Raw genomic sequence first — 16175 nt, forward strand, 5'->3', positions numbered from 1 at the left:
AAGCCAGCTGTTCATTATTGTGACCCTGGTCACACGGACTCCAAATGTGCTAACTTCTAGTTGAAGCTCTTTTTATAGACAGCCCATTTTCTAGATTGCCAGCCCTGGGAGAGTAATTTGGTACCATAAAAATGCTAAAAAAGTGGTATAATTTTCTTGGGCTGCTAGCTTTTTGGCGATGCTATATCTATAGGGATGAGAAATAGCTTTAAGGCATATTGATATTTCTAATCTGTATAAATGAGCTAGCTATACCCTTCATTTTAGCAGTACATTTTTTTTCCCCTGGGGGTTGGGCAATTGTGGCTTTGCAACTATTTAAACAGCTACCAGTGAAAGCAGGCCAGGAGATAGAAGGAGTGGAGGTTAGTGTTGTCATTAGAGCTGGGCTTTTGCGTGTCCTCTAGGAATCACGGGCTACGGGGGTTTCATTCTGGACAGGTTCCAGATAATGCGAAAGTGGGCTGCTTTTCTTCAGAAATTCAATTCAAAGTTCACAAAACTGCAATAAGACATACAGACTGAGTTCCGTGTCTTCTCTTGCTCTTTCTGCCTACAGCCGTTTCATACCAAATCACCGTTTTCTAGAATGCTGAAAACCTTACTAGATGACACAGGTTTTGATTAATTAAGGGAGTTCAGTCTGGATATCTAACATTCAAAAGAGTAAATCAGATTTCAAAGAAGGTTGAAAACAGGCATCAAATTAATGCTCTTATTGAAAGCTTATGTAAACCAAGAATGCAACTATCACCACATGATTCATTTGTCATATTGGTTTTTAGAAAAGTCTTGAGTTTCTTGTTTTCTACATGCTTTTCCACAAAAAATAGCTGTATGGGTACGACAACTGACATAAAAAGACATGTATACAAAATGTTATGGGGTATAAAAGGAGGGAGATATGACAAACAGTGTGTATATCAGAAAAAAATGCCATAGAGGAAATATCATTTCAAATGGGACCTTAAAGGAAAGATTAGGATTTCTGCTGGCAGAGAGGATCTCAGTAGTGCTTTGGGTGGACTAGTCTGACCACAGTGTGTAGAATGGATAAGCATGAGTTGGGGAAAGATAAGATGTGAGTGGTGGTTATAGCAGTCAAGGTAGGGAATATAAAAGCTGTGAACCAGCGCAGTGTCTATAAGACTGGGAAGGAGGTAGGGTAGTGTAGAAGTCATTGAGACATGGGAGCTAGGTATAAAATTGAGGGTAGAAAAGGAGAAAAATGTGAATCTAACTTTTTGAGTTAAGAAACTGAGAACATGGTTGAGATATAAAAAATAAATGTAGAAATGTTCAGTTTGTTATTACAACCACAGAACGAAGATAAGGAACTAAAAGTTATATCTGAGAGTCATTTCTATAAAAATGTGATAACTGAGGCATTGGAAATGATTATGATTCCTGAATAGAACAGAAAAGAGAATTTCAGGAAATGAGTCATTTCCAAGATGGCAGGATGAAAAGAAGTCCTTCCAAGCTAACCTTACTCACATCAGAGAATCTAAAAGAGGAATTTTTATGGAAGCTTAGTTAAAAGTCCAAGATTAAGAGACAACAAAAAGGATGAGAAGTGAGGAAGATAACTAATTAAGGTGAAATATTATTTTCTATTCCATTTATTCATATAGAAGTCAAAATTCTTTGTGATAGTCTATATCTGAATAGAACAAACTTCTTGAATACAAAGCTTATTCACATCTGGGTGCCTGGGTGGCTCAGTTGGTTAAGCATCTGACTCTTGGTTTCTCCTCAGGTCATGATCTCACAGTTGGTGAGATCGAGCCCTGTGTCCAGCTCTGCACTGGCAGTGCAGACCCTTCTCTCTCTCTCCCCTCTCCCTGCCCATCCTCCACTTGTGTGTGTGCTCTCCCTCTCTCAGAAATAAATAAACATTAAAAAAAAAAGGAAAACAGGGCTTATTCACATTTTTTTTTTGTAATTTACATATTTCCCTTATGATTCTATGGGGTAGAGAAAAAATGGCTATCAAGAACTAATGACCTAAGACATTTTTCTTATCACTCATTTCCCCTTAGGCAGGTTTTCTGTCTTCTCCCTTAACCAACCTCTCTCTCTCTCTCTCTCTCTCTCTGAAATTTAGTCTATAAGTTGAGGGGTGCCTCAGCACCAAATAAATCCATTTTCACTTAGAAGATAAGCAACCTGGTAAGCAGTAGAATGCTCTGAGGCCATGTCTGCCTCCACTCAGAGAGCATTCACTTCTTGTTTATTCAGAAATAAAATGGCATTCTTGGAAGGAAGAAAAACATGTGTGCCCTCAAGAGTGAACTCTCTGTCTAGCAGAAGAAAACAGCAAAAGCTGGCTCTATCATTTTATATTTTTGCTTTAGAGAACACAAATGCCTTTGATGTCACAATAAAAAGGCTGAAATTTGAATATAATACATTTCTTCAGCCTGGAAATGTTCGGTCATACAAGGACACCCAAATGAAGAAGTCTCATTTTATGTGTTTTTAAACATTGTTTTGCATGTTCTCAACCCTTTTTGTTAAGAAATGAGAAGCGGGGGACAGAAAGAATCTCTTAGGGAAGGAAGTAGATAGAAAAATTGTCTTGGGTGCTTTGTTACAAGCCTCATCTCCTGTTTTCCTTTATTGTTGTCTTAAAATAAACAAGCAGCAATTCTGTAACAATGCACTTCTGGGCTCCCTTGTGAACAAGGGATGGTGACACTGTTATCTATAAGTATTGTCATTTCCTAGTACGAGTCGCAGAAAAACTGGTAACTTCCTAATGATTAGTAAATTGTTCTCAATAGGGAAACAATATTGTTAAGCATTTTTAGAGATACTGGCCTGTTGATTCTTCTGGATGAAATTCAGAATAATTTTCTGAAGTGAAAAAAGAAAAAAAGAAAACTATTGATTTCTTAACAGGACTACGTTAAAAATCTGGATGATTCATCATCCAGTCAATGCTTGTCTTCTTACTGAGAAATATGCCAGGTTACTGAGAACTTCCTTCATTAACACTTCACTCTGTTTGCTGGAATTAACCCTCAATGTTTTTGTTGCTATTGTGAGTGAGGTTATTTCATGGCTTTGTTTGCAACTGGCTTTTGATATTGTGGGAGAAAAAGTAGCAACTTCAAAAGGCACTCAATGTACTTGTCACTCTTCAGCATTATAATTATTATAAAAACAACGTTTCCATTAAGTAAAACGTAAGCTCAAGCAGCAAACTATAAAAATATTAACTTGGGGCTTACTAAGGGCGCTACAGTAAATGTTTTTTTATAATTACCTTTTTTAGTCTTCATAATACCCTCTGAAGTTAGTCCTTCTATGGCCTTTCTTGAATGAGGAGATTGAAGCTTAAACGGACTGCTTTGCTCCCTGGGGTCGCACTGCTGGTAAGGGGTGGGTGATTCTGGATTCCAGCCAAAGCAGTTTGACATATTTTTAACCTCTGTGCAAAATTGTCTCTCAAGCTGTTAGTGTTGATAATATGCATATGGAATCACATATTGCAATGAAGTAAACTGACATAGCAAAAGAGCAGAATTCACCTCAGCGAAAGGATTTTGCTTATTTGTTTAGAGAAACAGGGGAGTTAAACTTTTTGGTTGTAGAAAGTTCAAGGAGGAAAGAAAGAGACTATAGGAGAGCTTCTAAATCCTCCAACATCAGAAATGAACAGACACTTGCGGGTGGAGAAAGCCAAGTATGCTTTTGCAAGGTAGTGATAAGAAAGAAGAGAGAACAGGAAACTGAGGCAGAAGGGACCTGGAAAATTACCTGGGCATCTGCAGATGTCTTTGGGAGAGCACTGGACTTCTCCCAGAAGTTAAGGAGCTTGGCCAATTCTGTATCATTTAAGAAGACAGGGTAACGTTTGGGTTAGAGTAGTATAATACCTACAGTTCCTGAATAATCGAGTATACATTGGTGTTTGTCATTCTATTAGTAACTTGAGGGACACATTTGCACTAAATGTAAATACTATGCAAGATAAAGTTCTATTTTGATATGAGTATAGTAGATGGGAGTAGACTTCAAACTGATAAAAAGCATGGTGGGAATATTTGACTTGACTTTGTACAAGTAACACGTTTGGCTTGAGCAATGAAACTGAACATTAAATCCACAGCTTGTATAACTAACAACTTTTAAACAGAAACACAGGGAGAGACTGCAATATTGGTGTAACTGCTACCTCCCTGCATCTGCTATTGAGGCAGATGAAACTTATTATTGTGAAACTTACCTTGCATATGCCTGAAGACAATCATACTGTATGCAAATAATGTTATCTCCTCTTTACCAGTAAACTTCTTAAGATATTAAGTGATTTATCATATAGATGAAGACTATCTTATTTTCATAGGTGAGGAAGATTTTATTTATATTTGTAATCAGGAATCAATATTATATTTTACTGACATTCATTGAAACAATCATGTTTCTTTTTGAAAATGTGTATAATTTGTTGATTTATTTCTTAATATTGAATGATAATTGTACATAAGTACTATTTGGCTGTGGTGAATTCTTCTGGTGTCGTATGGATTTAGTTGCTCTTATTCTGTTTAGCATGACTTATCTCTGTTTATAAGTAAAAACAGCTTAGTTTTCCTGTTTTGACAAAATTTTAATGCTGTGGAGTGGAAGATCTCCTAATGCGATAAAAGTAAGCTCATCTTATACATGGGAGAGCGATGGAAAGATCTATTTCAGAAAAACTTGAATGGCCCACTAGTAAAATAAGGTTATTGTGGTGAAAATGAAAACATAAAGTGACAAAGTAAAACAAACAAACAAAAAATACCCTCATGATTCTCTATAATCATGTTTTTATATTTTATATTTTAATAAATTTTAAAACTAAAATGGTTTACAATTTTATTTATTTATTTAGTTAGTTAGTTAGTTAAAGAGAGAGAGAGAGAGAGAGATGAGAAAGACCATAAGCAGAGAGCAAGGGATGAGCAGAGCAAGAAGAAGAGAGAATCTCAACAAGGCTCTCCGTGGTCAGCTTGGAGTCCGACAGGGGCTAGACCAGGACCCTGAGATCATGACCTGAGTCGACATCAAGAGTCAGAAACTTACCTGACTGAGCCACATAGGTACCCAAGTTTTACAATTTTAAATTTGGTATTGGTGAATTTTGAACAGCACAATTAATTTATTTTTTGCTAATTCACTGATTTTATCTTTAATTTGTGTTTTTCTTTACATCCCTTGGGTTAATGTTGCCTTTATATCTACCTTCTACCTTCTATTATATGTGTCTATATAATATATGTATGTAATTTTTTATTTTTTATAAATTTTTTATTTTTATTTTTGTAAATGAAACCATTATAGAGCTGTATAAATATATACTTGTAGATATCACACACACACACACATATATATAATTTTTTGTTTTTATAAGTAAATACATAATAGCCATGAATTTACCACTGAGCATCATTTTGACTGAATTCCATGGAACTGGTTGTGTGGGTTTTCATTTTTTTAATTTTCCAGATCAGTGTGTTAACTGCAATTTTCATTTCTTCTTTGACTCTATAATTATATTATTTTGGAGAATTGTAATTTGATAATAACTTTTGGAGACTATGATTGTTATTATTTTAAGTTTTATGATTCATCTCTAGCTTATGGCACTATGGGTAAGAAAATGCATTCAGGTAGTTCATAATCGGTGGGTCAAAGATTAAGCATGAATATGGTAAGTACTTCTTTAATTTTGTCCCTGGCCATTCCTATTCTTATTTCTATGGTTTCAGTTTTATGTATTTTGATAGTAGTATAACCATATAATTTGATGTTCAATTAGGACATTCTTGAGAGCTAAAGGAGGTACTATTAACTGAGATGAAATAACAGGCTTTTACTGGAACCATCCTATGAAAATTTGTACTTGTGGTTACCCTCACCGGTTTCCATGTTTGCTTTTTGAGAGAGGTTGCCATCCTTGAGAGTTATTATCATCACTAGTTTTCTTGTTGCATTTTTGGAAAGAGAAAAAAATGTATTGCTCTCCTTTAGCCCAGGTGTTCTAATGCTTGCTGTGCTTTCTGATAAAGGCCTGGAATGAATAAAAAGCCTGAGTTATGCACATGGCCATGTCCCTTTCCTTCACTGAGCTGCATCCTCTTGGTTTGCCCCTACAGACCCATTGTACACTCTTTTCACCACCTTCTGTGTCTGAGGAAATTAACCTGGGCTATACAACCTCTTGCCCTTTGGCTTCCAACAGGATTCGACCAATGAAAGTCCCGCGGGAGACTGGAGGCTAGAGTGATGATGGTAGGCTTAAAGTTGACTAGTGTTGTAATCCTTCATTGAGGTTGGCCCACACCCACCCATACCTTGACAAAGATCCCTTTAGTGAATATTTTTTATGGATGTACTATCTGTTTCCTGCCTGCTCCATAACTAATACACTCTCTGTGAGTGTATGACTGTGTGCTTTTTTATATAAAAGTATCTGTTTTACAAATAATTAACATTTACATCTAAAGCTTCTAAGTATCTCTAGAGATAACAAAAGAAGCTTGCTTTTTTTTTTAAAGATAAAATCAAAATATTTACCTTGGCATTCTGTAATTTTTAAAGTTGTGTTTAACAAAACAAAACATCTGAAAACTGGAAACAAATGTCTCTGGTCCATTTTTTGACCTTATTCGATTATTTCTTCATTAAATACTGAGTTCTCGCCATTTGCTCTGAGGACAGGTTATGGCCCCTGCTCTTTGTGTTTGAGCAAAGATCCTGATCACAGATAACAAGAGGGCCTAATTTAGGGGTATGCATGTGTGGGTGGGGGGCAGTGTTAAGGGAATGATGTTAACATTTAAGTTGGAATCTGAAGAATGGATTAAGTAAATAAAGGATGAGAATGTGAAGTTGGATGAGTTGGGTGGGCATGTCCTATGAAGCTTCTGAAGGAATTGGTCATCACTCTGAACATTTACTTTATGGAAAGCTACTAAAATGTGGTAACTAGAAAGGTAACAGGAGATATTCTTTTTTTTTTTTTTAAGATCCTGCTGATCAGTTGGTGAAATCTGGAGAGAAGGCAATTCAGATTGGAGACTACTGCAATAGTCTGAGTGTTGAATGAAGACAGTGAGAAAGGAAAGGGGTGGGGTTTTCAGATACAGTAAGGAAAGTAATTACCTTTCAGGACATAATTATACAAATTAAACCTTGTAATTGATCAGATGAGTATAAGAGTATGATGAATAGGAAAACATAGTTAAGTATAAGTCTTCAGTATATGTGCAGAAAGTGGACACCTGTCAAGGAGAAATTACTTTGGTTTTAGCTCCATTAAAATCACCTGCATATGTTTTTAAAATTATAGTTTTATCTCATTCATGTCCTGGATTCTGAGTAAGTAGGTGCTTGGAAGGGGCTTGGACATTTGCATGAAAGCACAATGAAGCAAAACAAACAAATAACAGCAACAAAAATCTTTTGGTGATTCTAGTGAGAATCTGTAAATCAGGTTCATTAATGAGGGAAAACGTTCTAGGTAGAGAAAGTAGAGAAGCATGAATGAAGACAGGAAAAAATCACTATTTTGTGCTTAGGTAAGGCTGGTGCATATGTAAAGACAACATGGGATGAATCAGGAAAAGAAGCAGGAGATGAGGCTGAAACTTTTAGTTTTTTTTTTCTGTACCTACATAAATACACATATTTTTACCCAAAGTGGGAACTATCGTGCAGATTTTGTTGTTTAAATTTACCACTATATCATAAACATACTCCCATGTCAAGTCTTACTGAGATAGCTCTATCTCTATTGACCGTATCCTATTTTATAATAATGCTGTACCAGAATTTATATAATCTTTTTCTCATTATTATACACTTGGGTTGCCTTTTTCAGTTTCAAATCATGCTACAGTAAAAATCTTTGTACTAGTAACCTTGAGCAGATGTTTGAGAATCCTTTCAGAAGTAGAATTATTGGGTCAAAGGACACACTCACTTTAAATGTCATTGGATGTTAACAATTTGCTCTTCTAAAATATTTGGACAAACTTATAAACACACCAAGATTTCTTCAGTCTCTCAATACCATGGTGTGTTTCAATCCCTTGGCAATATGAGAGGGGCAGACTGGTGTTTGATTTTTGTTTAATTTGTATTTCTTTGACTAATAATAAAGTTGGTAGGACTTTTCCATACATACTGGCTTGTTTCCTTGCAGTCTTGCTTTTGAAAAGTGCATGTTTTTATCATTAATCTTATTTCTACTGGATGGTGTTCTATTTACCCTTGCTGTATCCTAAAATATAGCCCTTAAAATAATCATTTTATTGTGTTATTGCATTCTGTGTGTCAACAATTTTGAAAGGCATCTCAGGATGTCTTTGCTCCATGTCTGGGACCTCAGCTGTGGGGACTAAAAGGAGAGTGTAGGGATGCCCGTGGGCGGTTTCCAGGACCAGTTTCATAGGTGAATGTGCAATGTGTGCAGTGCTCTGCACTTAGAAAGGCCCCACGTTTGGTTTAATGCTTTGCTGTGGCCCTCTCGAAAGTCTGAATATTTTTGAATGTGGGGTCCTGTATTTCATTTCACAATGGGCTCTGCAAATTATGAAGCTGGCCCTGGCTGTATCACCTTGTGGTAATGCCTTGTGGTAGGCAGAATAATGGGTTCAAAACTTGCTAGCTTTTCAATCCCCAGAACCTGTGAATGTGTTACCTTATATGCAAAGGGGATTTTGCAGATGTGATTATGTTAAGGAGTTTGAGGTAGGGAGATTATCCTGGATTAGCCTTCTGGGCCAGACGTAATCACCAGGGTTTTTGTAAGTGAAAAGGGGGGATAGGAGAATGAATGACAGAGTAATGAAAGAAAAACTCCATTAGCCATTGTTGACTTTGAAAATGGAGGAAGAAGTTAGAAGCCAAGGAATGCAGGCAGACTCCAGAAATTGGAAAAGATAAAGGAACAGATTCTGCTCATAGCCTCCCGAAGCAGCACCATCCTGCTGACACTCACTTTGTACAGTGAAACTCATTTTGGAGTTCTGACTGTTCACAAACTCATTCACTCATATTTCTGGCACCTGGGACGGGATGACTCAAAGATAAACACTGCTGACCAGAACATCTGCCTATCGTTTCTCCAAGCATTAAGGCTTCCGAATAGCAGAGGGTCCTCAGAAGAAGTGGGCAGTTACTAAACTCCAAGAGTAAGTGTTCTGGTAAAGCTGTATTGTCCTTTATGATGTAGCCTTAGAAGTTATGCAGCATTACCCTGTCATATTCTGTGGGTTGAAACAGTCAAGACTTAAGGGGAAGGTAAGTAAACCTGCTCTCTCACTGGGAGGAGTGTTGAAGACTCTCAAACAAAGAATTTGAACCCAGTATTTAAAAAAAAAATAATGTGTATTCATTTTTGAGAGACAGAGAGAGAAGAGCGCAAGTAGGGGTGGGGCAGAGAGAGAGGGAGACACAGAATACGAAGCAGGCTCCAGGGTCCAAGCTGTCAACACAGAGCCCATTGCGGGGTTTGAACCCACACAATGTGAGATCATGACCTGAGCCAAAGCCAGATGCTTAACTGACTGAGCCACCCAGGACCCCTAAACCCAGCGTTTTAAAACTGGGTTTTAAAAGACCACAGATGGTTTGTCTTTTTCCTATTGATTTTTACTCTTTGCTTATTATGGCTATGAACCATTTGTGCTTTATGATTATTTCAAATTGTTTTTTTTTTTTAATTTTTTTTTTCAACGTTTATTTATTTTTGGGACAGAGAGAGACAGAGCATGAACGGGGGAGGGGCAGAAAGAGAGGGAGACACAGAATCGGAAACAGGCTCCAGGTTCTGAGCCATCAGCCCAGAGCCTAACGCGGGGCTCGAACTCCCCGACCGCGAGATCGTGACCTGGCTGAAGTCGGACGCTTAACCGACTGTGCCACCCAGGCGTCCCTTTCAAATTGTTTTGATCAGACTGTCATCTACATATCCTATTTTTCAAATTAAAAATATCACATTTAAAGAAAATTGAGTAAACATTAACTAAATAACTGGATTTTCAGAGATTGTCTAAGACTAGATTTAATTCACTCATGGATGGCAACTTAATTTGAAGGTTAAACAGGCAAAATATTATATAGTAAGATCAAGGTAAGAGATATTAAAAAGTTGAGGGAAGAAAGAGGTAAATACTGTTTTTTATATAATCGCATTTACATTGACTTCATCATTTTATTCTGTCTCTGCTAAATCCTGTTTTCAAATTAAAGTTTTGGAGAATTTCTTGGTAGTGGAAACTACACTTTTGATAGCATCAGACTATCACAATTAATCTACATCTTTTCTCTTTTTTTTTCTTGTTTCAATAGACTATATTTTATTTAATTTCGGGTAATTTAGTTTTATTAGCTGTCACAGCAAGACTTTATTTTAAAGTGCTTATTTGAAGAGGATATGTTTTGAATATCCTAAAATATGGATTGAATTATAAATCTGTCTATATTCATGCTTGCATCTTCAAGGGTTATAGTTTCACATATACTTTCTGAATAAATCTATATGTTAATAGGTATACTGTTTTATATAATGAAGTATAAACAATTTTTAATCATCGTGCAGGAAAGTTTTGAAAGAGACATTAATTAATAAATATGGATCAATGTTTAAAACCTAATGTTCTTTTAAGAAAGATCACCTATTTAGCACTCGTGTATTTAACACATATATGCTTCAATATATTTGATTGGGACATTAATAAAACCTTATTGCTTATATTAGCATCCACTTGTATAAAACAATTAACGGGCAAGAAGAACCAGGCACAATACATTAATCACTGATACAAAAGCAGAACAATATAAAGAATTTGTTAAAGATAATCGCTTTTGATAAAAATAGGAAAATTCAAATGTAATATTATTCTCTTAATTAGTCTATATACATAAAAGTGTAGGGGAATTATGTTCAAAGACCTTAAAAAAATGAGAGGGGGAAGGGCTCTGTCACAGAGCCCCATAAGGCAAACGATTATGCTTTGCATGTTAGTAAAAAAGTCGGGTCTTCATTATAATGATCGATAGTGTGTTTAAGCAACTGGTCATGTCTGAAAAGTGTTTGTTTAGTTTCAAAGAATGCATATATTTACCATTTTAGACTTCTTTCTAGATTGCTCACAGATAATTGTGGATCACACAAAGGGAAGATAAACAGTACTGTTATTCTGAAGATATCTCAGATAACAGAAAATTTAAATTTGGCCTAACAATTATTCATGCAACCTTTTGCTTTCTAAACAGGCATTTTAGATACAACTCATTCCAGTTGGGCTTTGATCAAGCTATCAAGGGTCTATTAATACAATTCCCAGAAACTGCAAGTACAGTGAGTGATACATTTTCATAAAACTTTCTCTTACTTAATTGTGGACTTCTGGTAGCAGGGCAACCCCTTTGGGAAAATCGCATCAGAAAGAGCAAATCCCCACTAACCTAACTTACAGCCTGAGTGATCCCCTCTGTTGTGTGTCTCTTAGGCTTGGGCATTGCAACCAAAAAGAAACCACTGAGGATGCCCTCATAATGGCTTAACAGTTTAGTTGATGTCACTTTGGAAAATTTAAAGGACACGGGGAAAAGGGAAGTAAAATTCTGACAGTAGTGAAAGCGTATAAAATATTGTGGCTCATAAGATATTATTAAAGAGAGGTCTTAGGTCAGGCCTTAAGTGAGAGAGTCCCAGGAGGCCAAAGGATGCGAGTATTCAATCAATTTGCATTGAGTTACTGAATCAGAAATAAATGTGAGAGTGTAATGGAGAGTGTTCAAAGAAGAGTGAGGTTTTCATTGAGCACCTACTATCTTAAAGCCTTGGTGTTAGATGCTGGAGGTATACACTCATTTCTACCAGATTACATTGGCTAAACTTGTGATAAGGTCACCCCTGACTGTTAAGTGGATTAGGAGATGACATCAAAACGTGACCAGGAGAAAAATGAGAATTATTTGTGGGCATGTGGGCTACTCCTGCCAGAGTTTACTTTTTTATGATATCTATCAAACTCTTCCTTTTAAACATAGACTTCATGCCCCCTCCTCAAGAGACACAATCTCAAATCCAGATGGGATCTCTGGGTAATGCACAGTTCTTTTCATCAAGTCTGGATGAGATTCTTCATGGTCCAATGGCCTACGAACTAGAAAGACAAATTATCTACCCTCTCCCTCCCCTATCAAACCAACGTACAATTGTAGAGCAGAAATAAAATAACCATCGTTAATTGCTCTCACTGGAAAGGAGAAATACACGAAACACAGTATTTTCACAGCAATTATGAAATCCCTCTGGCAGTTATTATGAAGTCCTCTCCCTGAGGATATAGGAAATTCCTTGATTAAATCCTAATTTTGCTTTCTGGGGGGAATATATATATACATTGTGTGTGTGTGTGTATGTGTGTGTGTGTGTGTGTGTGTGTGTGTGTGTGTGTAGTATATGTGTATGTATAATTCTTAAATGAGAATTCATTTTGTACCAAGTGTCATGGTCATGATAAACTTCCTTTTCATCTCTCTCTTCTAGGAAATATTTTATTATTTTATTTTATTTTTCTAATTTTATTATTTTATTTTATTTTATTTTATTTTATATTATAATTTTTTTTCTAAGTAGGTTTCACACCCATCATGGAGCCCAATGCTGGGCAGAGCCCAACGTGGGGCTTGAACTCACAACCCTGAGATCATAACCTGAGCCAAGATCAGGAGTGGAGGCTCAATGGAATGAGCCACCCAAGCGCCCCTATTTTTATTTTATTTTAGAGGGAGAGTGAAAGTTAGAGAGAGGGTTTGGGGGAGAGAGGGAGAAAATCTCAAGCAGGCTTCATGCTCAACGTGAAGCCCCACATGGCGTTTGATCCCAAAACCCTGCAATCATGACCTGAGCCAAAATCATGAGTCAGATACTCAACTAACTGAGCCACCCAGGGGCCCCAGGAAGTATTTATTTTAAAGTCTACTCTTTCATTGAGGATATATCCTTCTGAAGATCTTGGCTTTCTGCAAGTGTCTCCCATGCCAACTTTTCAGCCCACATAGATCCAGGTTTTTCGATTTTGTCTCTTAATGTCTATTAAATCCCAAGTTCTCGGTCACTAAGGTGAGCAATAACCACAGATTGCCTCTCTGTCCATACTGACAACCAGGATAGCTAAGCCCTGTGTTCACTTCCATTTCTTATTTTCAATTTTCCGCCAATTTCTACCCCTGGAGATAATTCTCACTGTCCCTTGAGCTCAGTTATGCACATAGAAGGCTTTAAGTTGTATTTTATCCATTTTAATAAGATTTTCATAGCAGGGGAGTTTTCATACTAACCAACCAGTTGTATTGTTTGTAATGCAAGCCCTGGAACTGAATTTTGAAGTTGGACTATCCCAGATATTTCAAGTGCATACACCCTGAAGTATAAACGAAAGAATGGAGGCTCCAATGTAATGGAGGAATTACATTTTTTAAAGTTTCAATCTGCAATGTAAGTACAGTTGACCTTGGAACAACACAGGTTTGAACTGCACAGGTCTACCTATGCATGGATTTACTTTGATAAATACCATATAATACTATAAATATATTATTTTCCTTATGATTTTCTTTTTTTAAGTTTATTTGTTTGAGAGTAAGAGGGAGAGAGAGTACACATGCAAGGGGGGAAGGGCAGAGAGATTGGAAGAGAGAGAATCCCAAGCAGGCTTTGCACTAACAACAGCCCCAATGCAGGACTTGATCTCATGAACCTGTGGGATTACGACCTGAGCCGAAAACATGAGTCGATTACTTAACCAACTGAGCCACCGAGGCACCCCCTTATGATTTTCTTAACATTTTTCTCTAGATTACTTTATTGTAACAATTACAGTATATAACCCATATAACACATAAAATATGTGTGTTAGTCAATTTTTATGTTATCACTAAGACTTCTAGTCACAGAATGTTATTACTAAAGTTTTGGGGGAGTCAAAAGTTATATGTAGGCTTTTGGCTGCACGGAGGGGTCACTGACCCAACTCCCACATTGCTCAAGTGTCAAATACATTACATTTCTCATCTTTAAAAATTTTAAAGTTTTAAGACTTTAAAAAAACACTTTTTGTATAAGTGACTTATTTATTTCAACATTCTTTTTTTTTTTCATATGTGAGTAATCTGAAGCCAAAAGAGGTCATACACCCATCTAAAGACACAGTGCTACCTAGCAGGAGATACAGAGACTAAATTTCATGCCTCTCTTGACAAGATCCTGTGGTTTTTTAAAAATTATTCTTGGGGCGCCTGGGTGGCTCAGTCGGTTAAGCGTCCGACTTCAGCTCAGGTCACGATCTCGCAGTCCGTGAGTTCGACCCCCACATCGGGCTCTGGGCTGATGGCTCAGAGCCTGGAGCCTGCTTCAGATTCTGTGTCTCCCTCTCTCTCTGCCCCTCCCCCGTTCATGCTCTGTCTCTCTCTGTCTCAAAAATAAACGTAAAAAAAAAAATTTTTTTTTTAAATTATTCTTATTACTTTGCACTGATAGAAGTTTCAAAGAACTTGATGTAGGTTCAATTTGACTAAAATTGCCTTGATATATTAAAGTAATATAAAATAATATTTTTTTCAATTAAAAGAAAACAAAACACAAAAATGCCTTCAAAACTAAAGGGTGTATTAGCTAGCCGCAGCAAATGCTCCTTAATACAAATGATCTTATTCATAATGAAGACGGCAGGAGAAGGAACAGGAAGTACAATTCTTTAAAGAAAATAAAATTCAAGGGACATTCACAAAAAATCGAATTTAATAATGGTAACGTTTCTGTTTGATTCCACTTTCACTACAGGCAAGGCTTTCTTTCTAAACAGTGTGTCCGAGTATCCCGTTCTTTCCCTAGAGGACTTCCGAAAAGCCCAGAACTGTTGGTTGGCAGTTTGTCTCAGGGTTGGGGTTGTAAGCTTTAGAAAACAGCAATAATAAAACAAAGCAGGGTATCCACTCAAGGTTGAATTCCAGATAAACAATAAATAAATTTTAGTATAACTCTATACCATAAATATTGCATGGGACATACCTATACTATTTATTATTTGTTTATCTGAAATTCAAAATTAACTAAGACTCCTGCATTTTATCTGATAATCAAAATGCGGTTGATGTGTCAGAGGGGAAAGGGGCCCACAAGCAATGACAGCTCAGTGCTGAGTCCGTAATTTCCTGGTTGTCTTGAAAAAGGATCCTTCTTTTCATTTCTATTTCATGGACTCCTCCCTTTGTACTTTTCCTTCTCTTTCAGTTTGCCTACTGGGCCCTCTTTAAAACAATACGGAGGTAGAATATACAAAAGACATAGGTTGTTATTTCAGCTGAAACCCTATTAATTTGTATCAATTCATAAAATATACATTATATAACACAAATTTAGTGTCGTTTTCTCCTCCAAGAAATAGAATTTCAATGTTATTCTCCATTTTTCCAATATAATGATGTTTAGAGAACCAGTTATTTTCCTTTCAATTTGATTGCCAAATTCACCTTAATGGTTACTAAATAAGTGGAATCCTCACACTGATACAATAATCTCTCTCCAGTTACCTTTTGCCACCATGAAAAGTTTTTATTTATGACCATACCCTCATCTGCCCTTTAGCCAACATTCAATCCATTTTATGTACATTCATGTCCATTCTGTTTTCCTCCTTTCGTAGACCTCAATCTTTCTACCAAGACCTTGATCTCTGATGTGGAACTTCGTCAAATGCTGTCTGAAAATGTAAGAGCACACTCTTCCCTGCATGGAGACAAAGCCAGAATCTTCCTTGAAAGGCAGGAGGGTGCTGAATGAATAAACATTGGCATTTTGTGGTGGGGTTCTCTGTCAGACCCAAGCAGCTCCAGATATAAAGTTTTGATTAGAAATTTCAAGAGGTGTTGTATGGAAGGGCATTATCTGTCTGTTGTCATGACTTCACAGATTACAATTATACTTTTTCAAACCATTTGTCAACGATTGAGGAAGAAGACAGGGCTGTCAGGCACTTTTGGCTAAGCACTGCCCAAGAGTGGACAGTGGGAATGAAGAAATGTTTTTCTTCCTTTTTGTTCAGGAAAAAACAGTTGTGGTAAAGGTCTTAGGAATAGATCAATTTGACTTCTTCAACTTCTTT

General features: G+C 36.7%; 1 long non-coding RNA gene across 1 annotated transcript; it reads left to right on the forward strand.

Annotated features, from left to right (window-relative positions):
- Nucleotides 1-9258: 9258 nt before the first annotated feature.
- Nucleotides 9259-15933, forward strand: LOC125171835 (uncharacterized). Its single transcript, XR_007154440.1, has 4 exons — nt 9259-9300; nt 11278-11362; nt 13382-13510; nt 15717-15933. It is a non-coding gene; the product is annotated as an uncharacterized LOC125171835 (long non-coding RNA).
- Nucleotides 15934-16175: the final 242 nt, after the last annotated feature.

Source organism: Prionailurus viverrinus, chromosome C1, assembly GCF_022837055.1.
Source record: "Prionailurus viverrinus isolate Anna chromosome C1, UM_Priviv_1.0, whole genome shotgun sequence".
NCBI classification, from domain to species: Eukaryota; Metazoa; Chordata; class Mammalia; order Carnivora; family Felidae; genus Prionailurus; species Prionailurus viverrinus.